This window comes from Lissotriton helveticus, chromosome 12 (assembly GCF_964261635.1).
Source record: "Lissotriton helveticus chromosome 12, aLisHel1.1, whole genome shotgun sequence".
NCBI lineage: Eukaryota > Metazoa > Chordata > Amphibia > Caudata > Salamandridae > Lissotriton > Lissotriton helveticus.
Window position 1 is genome coordinate 466,051,274 of NC_136073.1, and position 14,329 is coordinate 466,065,602.

The 14,329-nt window shown below is 46.8% G+C and overlaps 1 protein-coding gene across 7 annotated transcripts in view; it reads right to left on the bottom strand.

The window, feature by feature from the left end:
* GGPS1 (geranylgeranyl diphosphate synthase 1) overlaps positions 1-14,329 on the bottom strand; it is a 144,599-nt gene that overhangs the window by 103,504 nt on the left and 26,766 nt on the right. For 2 of the 7 annotated variants that reach the window (XM_078670838.1, XM_078670836.1), the window contains exon 3: positions 13,507-13,583. The exons of 3 other annotated variants lie outside the window; for them this stretch is intronic. The gene's annotated coding sequence lies outside the window, so the exon portion shown is untranslated. Of the gene's footprint in view, positions 1-2,477; positions 2,615-2,902; positions 3,087-13,506; positions 13,584-14,329 lie in introns of those variants that run through there. 2 more of the 7 variants (XM_078670840.1, XM_078670839.1) reach the window with 2 other exon arrangements.

The window sequence follows — 14,329 nt, forward strand, 5'->3', positions numbered from 1 at the left end:
TGGCAAAAGAGGCCACTAGGCTGAAGTGGCAATTAACAACTATGCACTACCTAGGGGTTCAGATATACTAAACCAATGGAGACCCAGTTGATGGAACATAAAAGCGGCCTTAGTGGCACTTAGAAGTGAGGCAGCTTTCTGGAAAACATTACCAATTTCCACAGCAGGGAAAAAAGCCCTCTTGAAAATGGTTGTATTACTTTGCTTGTTGTACCTGTTAACAACTTTGTATTCAGAATACCAAAAACGTGAATGAGATAATCAACAATATATAGTGGGACCTGATCTGTAGAGCACATATACACACACAATATAGAGGTCCAAGCTTTGACTCTTTAAGAAGGAGGTTGGAATTGCGACACCCGACGTGGAGCTTTATTATTTGGAAGCCCAGCTGCAACGAGATGCCTTGATGACATCAGGCATGCAAGTTTCCCACACACTAACAGAGTTACTAATCATTATAATAAACGAGAGGATGGGGTGAGGGATGATGAAATAATGCTCTTGGGAGCGCTTAAATTCTGTAGGGCGTGAAGCCTGATGAGAACGCATTCACATGCACTGTATACCCCTGAACTGCTGATGGCTAGTTTATGCTTTCAACTTTTTTTTTATATGCACTACAACATAAAGGGGATCTAAGAGAGGCTATGTAGGAAGGAAAATGAAATAGGTTGGAGAATTAATAGGAGACTATGGGTTATCAGACACCTTCTGTTATGTAGCTTAATTTGTGCTGCCCTGCGAGTGCTGGAAAAATGAGCACAATAAGCCACCCACATACCTTGGGCTCAGAATAGTATGCACAACCAGGGGCAGGGGAAATCAGTATAACTAATGATACAAGCATTACAGGAACAGAAAAAAAGCTCCTTGGACAGCCCAGAGACAAATGGGCTCTCGATATTAATAAACCAATCAGTGATCAAGGCTGGACGTCTGTTTTTGTTGATGTCCCAAGAATAATCAGAAATGCTCGATTTTGATTGATACAGCTTTATTACTTTTATAGTGTTTCTACATTGTATCAAGTAGGTAAATAGATTTTTTCTGGGACCCAATGAAACGGCCTAAGATGTGGGGGAAATAGAGAAGGATCATTATCAGATAGTATGGAGGTGCCACTGGATTTCTACTACAGGGAAAATGTTATGAAGCTCATACATGAGGCAACGGATAAGACCATCAAGTGGACACCAGAATCTTGTATACTTGCATGTCCCAAGGGAAAGAAAGCTGATAGCAGTTTTTTGATGATCGGACACTAGTCTTAGCGAAACAACTGAGTTGGAAAGCACCAGAGGCCTTAGGCTGACTACCTGGAAGCCAGAAGATATAAAATGGGCAAACGTGTGAAAGGACCATACTGCATATGGATACCAAAACAGATACTAATCTGCTGAGAAGGTGGGATACAATCCTCATTTTACTCATCAGAAATAAAACGGGTATAGGGGCTGATCCACCTAACCCTCCTGCCAACTTCTTTACTAGTATCAGAAAAGGAGTGAGAACGGAACAGATATTAGGTTTTGGGTACCAAATTCTTGGACTAGCTGAGATTATGCACAGTTGAAGTAAAACAGCTCCGATTAGAATGTCGATTTTACCACTATTCCATTTTTTATAGATATATATTCTGCACTTCCATGTTTTTTGCACACAATATTTTTTTAAACAAAATATTGGGGTACATTTTCCTGCATTTATCTGGGCCAATAAAGCACCATGGTTGGCACTTAACATACTGTATAGACAACAAAGGGAAAGAGATTTACCCTTGCCAGATGTGAAACAATATCAACTTGCGAATTTTGCACATTCATACTCTCTTTTTCAAAACGTTCATTCAAAGTTTAATTATTTTATAAGGCAGATGCTTAAGGGATATGAAATCAAGGATGTCTTGCATTTGACTAAATTACGAAATACGTTAGATATAAAACCCCGCATTCTTAAATGATAATTATGACTGTTACTGAGGAATGTAAACCAGTTGCGAAACCACTGATAAGTAACCAGGCATGACCACCGTAAGTAAAATGTTGCAATAAGTTGCATTGCAGATCATAATGTACCAAATGTGCTGATATAAAGTTTGCTGTGTGATGAAAAACCAAAAAAGATTTGGAGGGGGGAGGGGGGGAATACTAGCCTGCTGTAGTTTGAACAGAAACCACAACCCTACATTAAACCGTACATCGGTGTGACATACACGTGCACAAACAAGTGACCATTAATGTCTGATGAAACAACTATCAGTTGTGTAAAATCGGCGAAGCTACCATGTGCATTCTCTGTAGGGGTGGTGGGGTCCTATCCATTTCTCCTGCAGCTGATGGAAATTAAAAATATGCCCCCCACAAAAAAAAAAAAAAAAAAAAAAAAAAAACCAAGAACAGCTTTACAGCACCCAAAGAAAATACGTGAAAAAAGCGTCGCAGCACGATAATGTATGCGACATTTCGACCCACCTCGATCAGAGATTGCTGTCGGGTGAGAAATCGTGACAACCAAGAGTTATGTGGCTTGGTGTAGGAGGTGATTCGTCTTTATATGCGCTGATGCGTAGAGGATCCTGTTGGCGTTCGTAGTCCGTTTCCGAGTCTTTCCGTATAATGTCTAGGGGCCACCCTCCACATCAATACTTCATCTCCCAGCTACCTCTTCTCTATTTTACGTCACTATCTAGCTCGCGTGCAAATAATATACACACTGGCTTACAGGACCACAAAAAAGCTCTACGACCTATAGACACGATACACAACTAATATCTTCTTTAGTGCATATCGAAATAATGGACACATAAGTATTGTAAACATGTTGCCAATTCATATATGATAAGTCACGCCAATAAAGCATTGTCGTAGCACATTGCAAATATAACAAGAGTACTTACGTTATTAAAGTATACCTTCTTTCCTCAATGACCACCTAATCTGCTAGAAACTCCGGCGCTTTTATTAACCCTCTCCCCTACAATTTTAAATTCGAGTCCGCTTTCTGTTCCGGAGTAGGCTCGATGTAAGGCGCTCGAGCACCTTTAGTGATGTCTGCGCAATATACAAATAAATGGCGCTCTCTTTTTTTCGAACCATCTCTCCCAGCTGCCCTACCACCATTTTCTTTCGCCTTACTCTTTGACGGAACTTGTAGTCCTGTTTTGTACTCCCATCTCGGATCTGTGCGGCTACCGCCCTCTACCTGCAATACATATCCCGACAGCACCTCAGACGTCTTGAACCGTGACCCTATTGAAGTCCATTGTTGTCCTGGCATCGCTGCGTCGTGCAGCGGCACACTCACCCTGCACCACAACTTCCGGCATCCAGTCTGCTCCCTCACTTTGATTTTTGAAGTTCTGGGATTTGTAGTCCGAGTTCGGCCTCGTCCAACCCCCGCAAGTTCAGCGAGAAGATCGCACTGCAACGACAGCGACAAGTAGAAAAGACAGCAGCCTTCGAGGAGGTCATGATGGACATCGGCTCCACACGATTTTTTTTTTCTTCTTGTGCACTTTTTACTACCTCATGTATTTTTGGCTGCTCACAATTCTCACTACCTCATGTATTCTGTGTGCTCACAATCTGTCACTTTTACCTTTATTACCTCATGTATTTTTGGTTGCTCACAACTTTTACTACCTCATGTATTCAGTTTGCTTACAATTGTCATTATTACCTTTACTACCTCATGTATTTTTGGTTGCTACCTCATGTATATTGTTTGATCACAAATGTCACTATTACTTTATGTAACGTAACGTATGCTTTTGTAATGTTTCTCTTTATGTTCCATTTCTGTTCCTATTGTGAAGCGCTCTGACACCTTCGGGTAAAGTCCGCGCTATATAAAAATGCATAAATAAATAAATAAATATAAGGAGGGGCTAGGAGAAGAGGCGGAGCTGTCAGATTGAGCGAGGGGTGCTGTCAGTGGGCATTGGGCTGACAGTGTGTATTGGGCTGTCAGTGGGCAGGTGTGTGAAAAAGGACCTGTCAGTGGTGATGGGTCTGTCGTTTAAGGGGATACATGGTTTATAATGGACCGGTGGCCGGTAAGGGTTTGTGAAGGCGCAGGGGGAGGGGCAGTCAGAGGTACAAACTCCCCAAGAAGTGTTTGTCAGCACGGAGGGGCTGATAATGGCCGATAAGATCTTGGCAGTGGTTTGCCTTAGGGAGTGAGGTCGTTGTCAATAATTGACGCAGTTGGCCTAGAAAAGGGGGTATGCTGTCATGTTACGGGGGGGGGTGAGGGGGGGCATGTTTGTTATTGTGCCACTGATTTGGGAGGGGCATTTACTAACTACTAAGAGGTATCGCCGTTCAGTTGAAGGAGTTTAACCACTAAATCAACTAAAGGACGGAATTTTCTCCCACTCCAACTGCAAGCATGTACCAACAAGCATTTGCAATGCAATAGGTCTCGCATTAGGAACGTTTGAGCTATTGGTATTGTAAATGACAATTTTTTTATTTATGTTGTGTGAAAATAGCGAAATTAAACGCGTTGTCATTTACAATGCCAATAGTTATAACTTACGCAAATGTGACACCTATAGCATTTGTAATGCAATATGTGTTGTATTTACGTGAGGGTGGGTGAGGGGGTGTGAGGGTGAGTGAGGCTGTGCAAGGGTGAGGGTGTGTGAGGGTGAAGATGGGTGAGGGGGGTGTGAGGGTGAGTGTGTGGGAGGGTGAGGGGTGTGAGGGTGAGGGGTGTGAGGGTGAGGGGGTGTGAGGGTGTGTGAGGGTGAGAGGGGGTGTGAGGGTGAGAGGGGGTGTGAGGGTGAGAGGGGGTGTGAGGGTGAGAGGGGGTGTGAGGGGGCGTGAGGGTGAGAGGGGGGGTGAGGGTGAGAGGGGGGTGAGGGTGAGAGGGGGCGTGAGGGTGAGAGGGGGCGTGAGGGTGAGAGGGGGCGTGAGGGTGAGAGGGGGCGTGAGGGTGAGGGGGCGTGAGGGTGAGAGGGGGCGTGAGGGTGAGAGGGGGCGTGAGGGTGAGAGGGAGCGTGAGGGTGAGAGGGGGCATGAGGGTGAGAGGGGGTGTGAGGGTGAGAGGGGGCGTGAGGGTGAGAGAGTGTGTGAGGGTGAGAGAGTGTGTGAGGGTGTGTGAAGGTGAGGGGGGGGTGAGGGTGTGAGGGAGTGTGAGGGTGAGGGGGTGTGAGGATGAGGGGGTGTGTGAGGGTGAGGGGGTGGGTGAGGGGGTGTGTGAGGGTGAGGGGGTGCGTGAGGGTGAGGGTGGTGGGGGTGCGGGGGTGAGGGTGGGTGAGGGTGAGGTTGAGAGGGTGTAAGGGTGTTTGAGGGTGAGGGTGTGTGAGGGTGAGGGGGGTGAGAGTGAGGGTCTGAGGGAGGGTGAGGGGGTGTGAGGGTGAGAGGGGGTGAGAGGGTGTGTGAGGGTGAGAGGGTGTGTGAGGGTGAGAGGGTGTGTGAGGGTGAGGGTGTGTGAGGGTGTGTAAGGGTGCGAGGGTGTGTGAAGGTGAGGGGGTGTGAGGGTGTGAGGGAGGGTGAGGGGGTGTGAGGATGAGGGGGTGAGTGGGTGTGAGGGTGAGGGGATGAGAGGGTGAGGGGGTGTGTGAGGATGAGGGTGTGAAGGGGTGTGAGTCGGTGAGGGGGTGAGGGTAGGGGTGTGAGGGTGAGGGTGTGTGTGAGGGTGAGGGGGTGTGAGGGTGCGGGGTGTGAGGGTGGGTGAGAGGGTGTGTGAGGGTGAGGTTGAGAGGGTGTAAGGGTGTGTGAGGGTGAGGGGGTGAGAGTGAGGGTCTGAGGGAGGGTGAGGGGATGTGAGGGTGAGGGTGAGGGTGTGCTGCAATGGCGTTTCTGTAGTTGTCAGTCTATGATATTGCTTTTATCTTGCAGACATCATACGTGCTAAATTAAAAAAAGCATTACATGCATGTTCAGGATAAGAGAAGCACAATGTGACAATAAACAGGGAGATGGAATATTTACTAGGTGCAGTATTACTCCATCATTCTGAGGTCCGCATCTTGTGAAAGAGGCGTAAGCACTAATTCCTCCTGTTTCCCCAAGGTCCAGTGTGCTAAAACTCAGAATGGTGTTGTTCTCCATCACCAAATCCGTTACGTTATTTCCGGACAAAAATCTTTCAGGGAAACGCCCCTGAGTGCGTTAGTAGCCGCAAAACATCAAAACCCTATTCGGGTGTAAATAGGATTGTAATGAATCCCTTTGTAAAGCGCTTACTACCCATGGCGAGGCGTTGTGTGGGAGTGACATAATTGGTACCACAATATCAAATAATTCTGTATGGTGGTGTCGGCGGAGACAGCAGCTCACTGCTGAAACAGAATGTAGTGCCATGAGGAAGGGCACGTCTGAGGGGTTCGGGTCTAGCTGTGTGGGTCCCTATCCTGCACAAGAAGGGGGTAAAGTGGGTCACACATGGGGCGCTCCGGTAGAACGGCGGGGGGGGGGAGGAAGGGGATCTTGCAGCACCCAAAGGGATGTGTCGAGCACTCTCTCCGCCGCACCAGTAGCTGCTGTGCTTAATAACAGACCACGGCGACCAGTCTTGACTTGCGGTTCAGTTGCCAGGCTGTGACGCAGTGTATGCCCCTCCGGCGAAATCTTCGCTCAAAAAATGTCAAGAATGTGCATATAATGTCTCTGGCATGAAGCTGAGCTGCGGGCCCTGCACCCTCCTGTCCAGCTGCTCCCTTCCTTGAGCTCAGAAATGTATGTGGCAGCGACATACGTTTGGTGGCATGATCTGTGCACGGGTACGGCATTCCTGTGCTATTTGGAAAATGCCTTTGAGTATGTATCGTGTTCTGCAGAGCACCCCGTCCCGCCCTTCCAGCAGTCCAGGAGGCTTCAAGCCGCCTAGTTTTTGGTACACCTGGGAGCTGAGACCTGTACTCGAATCCGGGCACCCCGCCCCTTCATTACGTCAAAAGGGTAGAAATATGCTAATTTGCTCACTCTGACCTAAAGCCACGCAAGCACCTTGACCCCTGAAGTTTGGCGTTGCAGCGAAAAGGATATTCAATTGAAACAAGCAGCCCGTCCATGTTACGCCACTGCTGAAGAAGCAGTGTTGCCGGCGGGGGCGAAACCAGGAAGTCAGGCATCCTTGCCCGTGACATGGGCGGGGTCTGTGACGCGGCCAGAAGAGGCCGTTGTTGCTCGTTGATGCGGGGCTCCCATCATGGAGGGAGAGCCCCGCGGTAGCGTGAAAATCCAGAGAAGTGCCCCGCGTGTGGATATGCGCCGGAGAAAAGGAGCGCAGCGAGGCGACGCGACAAAAGAGCACGGTGAGTGAAGGGGGGGATATGTGTGCGCGCGAGCCCGTGAGTGGTGCTGGTGGTGGTGGAGGGGGGTGCGTGCGTGTGACACGCGACAAGAACCTGGTGAGTGGGGTGTGAGGGGGATGTGTGCGCGCGTGTGTCTGTGTGTATGCGTGTGTATGTATGCGTGTGTGTGTGTTAAAAGAGCCCGATGACCGTGGGGGTGGGGGGGGAGGGGGTGTGTACGCGAGTGTCTGTCTGCACCCAGCACTACACGTCTTGACAAACACAAACACGAAAGCGAAACAGCATGCACACACAGCAAACAGCCAGCAGGAAAAGCGCGATCACGAGGAGAAATCTGAGACAGCAGAGGCGCGTGGCCGAATGCTGTCTCAGATTCCCAGGAAACTAAAAACAATAGGTACCGAGCTAGACATGCATGCTACGCATGCGCAACTCTAGCTCGACCTAAAGACACGCATGCTACGCATGCGCAACTCTAGCTCGACCTAAAAACGGGCACAATAGTAGAAGTTGACCAGTATTTAGGCAATCCTTTGGAACAGACCGCATTACAAAAATTGGCCAATATTTGTTTACCATAAATTGACATCTGACCTGAAAACGTCAACAGGGGCTCCATCCGGGCCCTGTGCTTTATTACAGGACATTTGGGCTATGGCCACAGCCACATCTTGTGCAGAAAACGTTATGTTATATGCTACTTTTGAACAAATAGAGCCTGTGGTGACCTGATCAAGTTGATCCCCATAGATTTGTCTAAAATGAGTAAACTAAAGCTCCTCCGGGATGTTACACTTAACCGTGTTACCCCCAAGGCCAGAAAAGAAGGGTCTGTTGACAATTTCACAAAATTTCACGCTATTCTTGAGCACGTCCACAGATCATCCCATGCTTCTTGTTCAATTTCCCCTTTACGTTTACGTAACGTTCGCTTATATATTTGGACCTTGCCATGGCTATTTTATGTCTATCCTGAGGTGTTTGTTTCAGGGCACGTAATAACTTCTGGTGGGCTGCTGAACAATTACAGTCAAACCATCTCTCTCACTTCTGAGCCCCTTCCTTATTAGGTAGGGAAAGGGTGCTCTGTACATGTTGCAAGATCTTATCAAAGGCTGCGGAGACGGCCTCCCCCCCCCCCCTCGAGTACTATCTAGGCAGATGGATATCTCGTTCCCTGCCACATTTAGCATATCAATTAGGAAGAGGTCTGGTACCACCAGGGCCCATTGCAACCTACGCTCATTGTCCCTGGTTTTTAACCAGTTTACTGTGGCGGCAATTCCGCCACGGTGCAGGTGTTCGACAGAGTGGGCGGGGCTGCGTCGGCCAACGGTCGTTCGCAGCACCCAGAGGGTAGCACTTGCGTCGGCCGACGCGAGCACGGAAGGGGTTTATGTGGGTTCGGGGGCCATGGTCTCCACCACCCCCGCAGATTTTAGAGATCCACGTAGGCTAATATGACAGGGATTATGATCGCTAAAATGAGACCAATGTACTACATAACTAGTACGCAAGGAAATAAAGCAGTACTAACAAATATGTAATCAATAGTGGAGAACAAACCCCTACCCAAAGGTGAGAATGCCCACCCCTTCTTCTGTCATGTGCAGGAGTACCCGCCCAAAATCTGCAAGAGTATCCTCTAAACATCCCCCTTGCGTGGAATGTTCAAAATGGGTCTCTAGGTAATCACCTGGGCCAAGTTCATCAAAAACCTGACACAATTTATTACACATGTGAATATTAAAATCTCCAAGTAAAATGATTGAGAACTGCACAACTTGCTTCTCTCTATAAGCATCTAAAAAGTGATTTAGACTACATAAATGTTCATTAGCAACGGAGTTATCATAGGAGTTATAAAAATTTATGATAAGAGTCTTTGGAGCATGTGCTGGGTTAATCTCAACCGTTAAACAGTTCGCCGACCCTGTACCAAGTTTACAATAACTACCCATCACTTTGAGAGAGATCAGAGTTAACAGGCCGCCCTTCGACCGACCTGCGATGGATGGTCGTGCATCCTCTATAAAAGAGGCATAGCTATCCAGCCAGAACGCGTTTTCAATTTCCCATGTTTCCTGAAACCCCAATATGTCATATTCCTTCACAAAATCAAGCCACAAGGGGTTGTCACACTTATTCTTTACGCCCGCAATGTTCCAGCCTAGGATTCCCAATGTGGGGATGGGTCAGGGCTGATACAAGAGCATTATTTGTTAGTCAATCACTAGATTTTAACTGGCTCAAAGGGACAAATCTGTTGGTCAGTTCTGGTGTGTTCCCAAAAGATCTAAGGACTGGGGCAACCACACTTGTGGATGTTCTAGCTGGTTGTATGTTCGGGTTCTCATTAATCGAGTGAGATTCTCTATGCAACCCACTGGAGTCCTGCCCAGACTGTAACCTTTCTGCAGGATTACCAAACAGGGATATGGGATTAACAACTGTATTTCTCCTAAATGGGCGGTAAAAAAAAACCAAAGGAAGCGCTCTAATTTCTCCTGTGCCATAGTTACTCTGCTGTTTAAAAAGTCAACTCGCTACAATAGCTTCATTAAAATTGATGATATACCAATCTCCATCAACTGTCTTTATGCCCCGATCAACCCATCCCACTCGTCTTGCCATAATAATATGTGGCGCTGCTTTAGCCCTGCTCTCTGACAACCTTGTGCACCAATGAATGACTTTCTGAATCAGTTCCTCAGAGGACTCATTAACATTATCTTTAGGATGCGGAACCCTACTAACACAGCTGACAGAGGGGTAGCTTCCGGGGGTAAGTGGAGCCTACATTTATTCCCCTGCCCTCGTGTGGACTGCGTGTTCCTCCCTCTGTGAGCAGAGGTTACTGACTGTTCAGACTGTGTTTGAGACCCTCCAGGAATAGAAGAAGCACCAGTTAAAGGATTATTAGAGGCTGGGTTACTTAAAGAATTCTCCAAATGCGGACCAATAAGTGAGGCCCCCCTCTGGAGATTCTGCCTATTTGTGACGTATGCCCATCTGGACACTTGGGGCATTAATCTGGGTCCAACCAGTCTTCGGGTCCCTCATATTATTTAGGTGCGTTTCCATAAGCGCCATTTTAACTGTCATAGGTTCTAGTGCAGTTTTAATATAATTAATCAAGTCCTACAAGTGTTCCCCAAAAAGTCTCAAAATATGATTGGATTGTATTTCTAATAACAGAGGCAAGATGTTCTTTAGCCCAGTCCTCTATACCCTTAGCTCCACTACGCCCAGCTCCAGGCTGACAATCGCCAATAATTGTCCCCGTCTTCATGCCCTTTCTCCATTTTTTCTTATAAGTGGCCCCCGCTGAAACAACAGGTACTACTCCCTCCAATCTCCCATTATTCGCAACCAAAGAGTTTGTGGCAATGGATACACTGCCTTGCGGCACTCCTTTTGAAGCATCGTCGCTCACCTCCTTGCCAAGGACCACAGTGATGCCAGGGGAGACCAGGTGTTCTCTCTCACTAGGAGTATTACTGGAGATGGATTGTAAGTTCCCATCATGTCCAAAACCACCCCCTGGGCCCAACTGTTCCTCGACATCCTGAATTTCTTCATTTAATGCCCCCACAGCAGTAGTCAAATAAGAGATAATGGAGGCACAATTTCTTGGCTTTCACCCTTCCCCAGTCAAGATTGGCGTGATGTTTAAGCTTACCCATAGTCAGCAACAGATGTTAGGTGTTCGGCCCTGTCCTGCCTCGGTCTCTCGGGACGGGCACAGACGGGCCCGCCATTGGCCTGATGCAGGAGCCCCTGGGGCTTTTTGTTGGCACCTCCTGTAGCTTGAAGGTGTGCCGACACCAGCAGGAGACTTGCGGTGCTGCAAAGAACACTTGGACGTGTAGTCCTCCTCCTCAGCTAACAACAGGCAAGCTTAGCCCAGCAAGGGGCGAGAGTGAGAGGAACGGTCTTGGGCGTCCAGTCGGAATAGCAAGCCTGCTATTTCGGTAACCAGGGTCACTGTGAATATTTCACACAGCAGCCTTCGATTAGGATGGGTGCTGAAGTTGTCATTCAGTCTTGATATCACTGGTGTGAATGTCCTCTCAAACTCTCAGCTCTCTGTGTACAGTTTTATAAGACTTAATCAGAGGCCTCCACATGGTAGAAGGGAGTGGGAAATGTCAATATGAACTATCACATTGCCATAACAGGAAACAAGTGGAGGGCAAGAACAATTCCAAAATAATACACAACTGGAACCCTTTCTGATTCTATCTCTTGTGATGCAGCAACCAGAGGCTAAAACGTCAATGCCGTCAGAGCTCCCGGATGCTGGTAGTGCAAACGCGCCTCTGCGTGATGTGTTAGTCTTCCAGGGACAGCGTGGCGTTACACACCTGACCATGGGAAGGGCGTCACGAGCGCACTTTGCCGTGGGATATTTGCATTTGCCGTGCAGGTGAGTCAGTGCTTCCACAAAATGCAAATGAGGCTTGGGCTGACTGAAACGGTGCCGTGGCTTCCAGTCAAAAATATCTCCGCCACCTCCCGGCCCAGGAAACAATTTGCAGAGCCGCGGTCCGGACACCAAGCAGCCAGCAGCCTCTGCATCAGTGAATCAGCTGTGTGCGGCTGTTTCATGCGTTCCACAGCCTCCAGCCTCCTCCTGTGTAGTCAAGTTTGGTTTGAGCTGCCTCGACAGGAACACACAACCATATCCTGCGAGTACACTTACAAACTACGAACTGCTAAAAGCAGTCTAGCTAAGAATATGTTGAACAGAGTTGTCCACAATTCAAACGCTGTGCAGATGCCTATTGTGCTACGCTCACTCATCACAGCCATCTACTAATAAGTTATCACTGTGCTCATAACCTCATAAGTTGCCTATTGTGAGTTTACCAGCTGTTCCTACAATGTCTTCATCTACTCCACCTCCCCCGAAGTCTTGTCATACTACACCTGCGTCTACACACAAGCGAGTAAAACAGGACCCGCCTTCTCCTGGCAAACCACCCTCACCTACATCTCTTGAGCTAGTGTTGGACGAAATAGGAGCATTACGACCATTTGTAGAAGAGAACAACATGCGTACGCAAAACCTAGATGACAAATGGTCTCAGAAGGAAAGAGTTTCGGCTTTGGAATGTGCATTACTGATGTGCAAGACAGACAGGAAAAATCTCTACTTTGGAAAAGGACGTTGTGTTGTTGAAGGCACAATCCAAAGATTTAGAAAATAGAACCAGAGGAATAACCTTTAGCTTAATGGCTTTCCGGAAGCTCTTAAAGGTACTGACTTTATTTCTCTACTTCGTTTTGCCCCAATTAGTGGGCTTACCTTCTTCAACAGTGCTAAATATTCCGAGAGCACATCGATTGGGTCCACGCCCTCAACTTTAATCCTCCACGCCTAATCCCAAAGGTATTATTCTCTATTTCCGAAAATTGACTGACTTACTGAAGGTGCTCAACAAAGCAAAGTCTAAAAAAACTAATTCTTTGGCGAGGAAATAAAAGTTTTCTTTCGCAAGATGTCTAAAAGGATACAGTACAAATAGATGAGTGGTCAAGGTAGCAACACTTTTGATGGACAATAAATAGTAGCATTCACCTGTTTTTTCTTTCATATAGAGCATGAATCCAATGTATTCACTTGGAACAAAAGCATCTAATGCGATTACAGTCAAAGCATTAATAGATGATGGTAACACACTGCTCAATTATATCACAGTGCAATATATATTTTACAGTGCTCTTGGTGTGGATAGAAAAAGGGGAAAAGGTATGGGAGTCAAGTGGTAGCGTGTGGGTGAAGGACAGGGAAGAGATGTTTGAGACATATATACACATCAGTTATACATGATATGAACCTTTCCGGCCTAGAACAGGTCAAATGTTCCTGGGTTTACACATAACTCTAATGAACATCCACTTTTTAAATTAGTCGCCAGAGTTTGTGTTGTATGCTGTCTATGTATTGTTGACGTTTCGACCCCCAAGGTGCAGGCTGGATTAGTGTCCTCACGGTGGGGTCTTCATCAGGACTGAACTGAGAAGAGCACCTGTGAATAATCGAAAAAGTGTGTGAGGGGAAGGACATAAAGAAATCATGTGAATGCTACTGGTGTGTCTGGTACTCCACCGTGTGGTTAGAAGATATGGGCTTGATTTGGCTCCTAAAGGTAGAGGGAAAAAAAGTCAAATATCTGCAGTCTGAGTTAGATATCACTCTAATTAAAGTAGTGCCAATCTTATTAACTTACTCAATCGTTAATTAATGAAGAGTCTCCTACAGCGGTGTCTCTATCCCTCGCAGTAGGTTGAAACAAATCCAAAATATCTATAGAATAAAGGGAACAAGTGTAACCAAAACTCTTGAAATAATAATTAAAAGTGGTCAATAAAACAAAAACATGGCCTGTTCACTCACTACAATTGTACAAGCCCGCACGGATATTCAAAAACAGCCACAATCTGTCCCAAGAATGTCTATATAGGACATATCTGTGCATACTATGTGTCCAACTGGACCCGGATTACTGTGGAGAGTAAAAAGGGGGCGTGCCCCCTCCCGGTTGCTGTATCAATCCGGTAGCGCCGGATGAAATTACAAAAGATCACAGTTCTATATATTGGGTGTATGTCTTAAGAACAGAGCTCACCCATCTAAATGGTATTGGTCGAAAAATGTATGCCTAGTAGAACCAACTCTGGCGCGGTCTTACTCTAATGTTTAAAAAAGACTTAGTGCTCGACATTCTACACAACAACAAACTCAGAGGCAGGGCAGGATTAAACATGAGCGCTCTCCAAGCACTATATCAGTCAAAGTGACATTCATATAAACTGTTTGTATGCTAATACTGTGGTGCCTGGTAGCACCGGCCTATATTAAAAAAGACATACTTGGTGCTCACCATTCTAAACAACAAGAAATTTAGAGGCTGGGCAGGATTAAACATGAGCGCTTTCAAAGCGATATACCAGTCAGAGTGATAATCATATATTGGCATCCTCGGGTAATTACTGGACACAACAGCGTCCTCCTATAATCAGTGCTGCCAGTTCACAGAGTAATTTCATGAT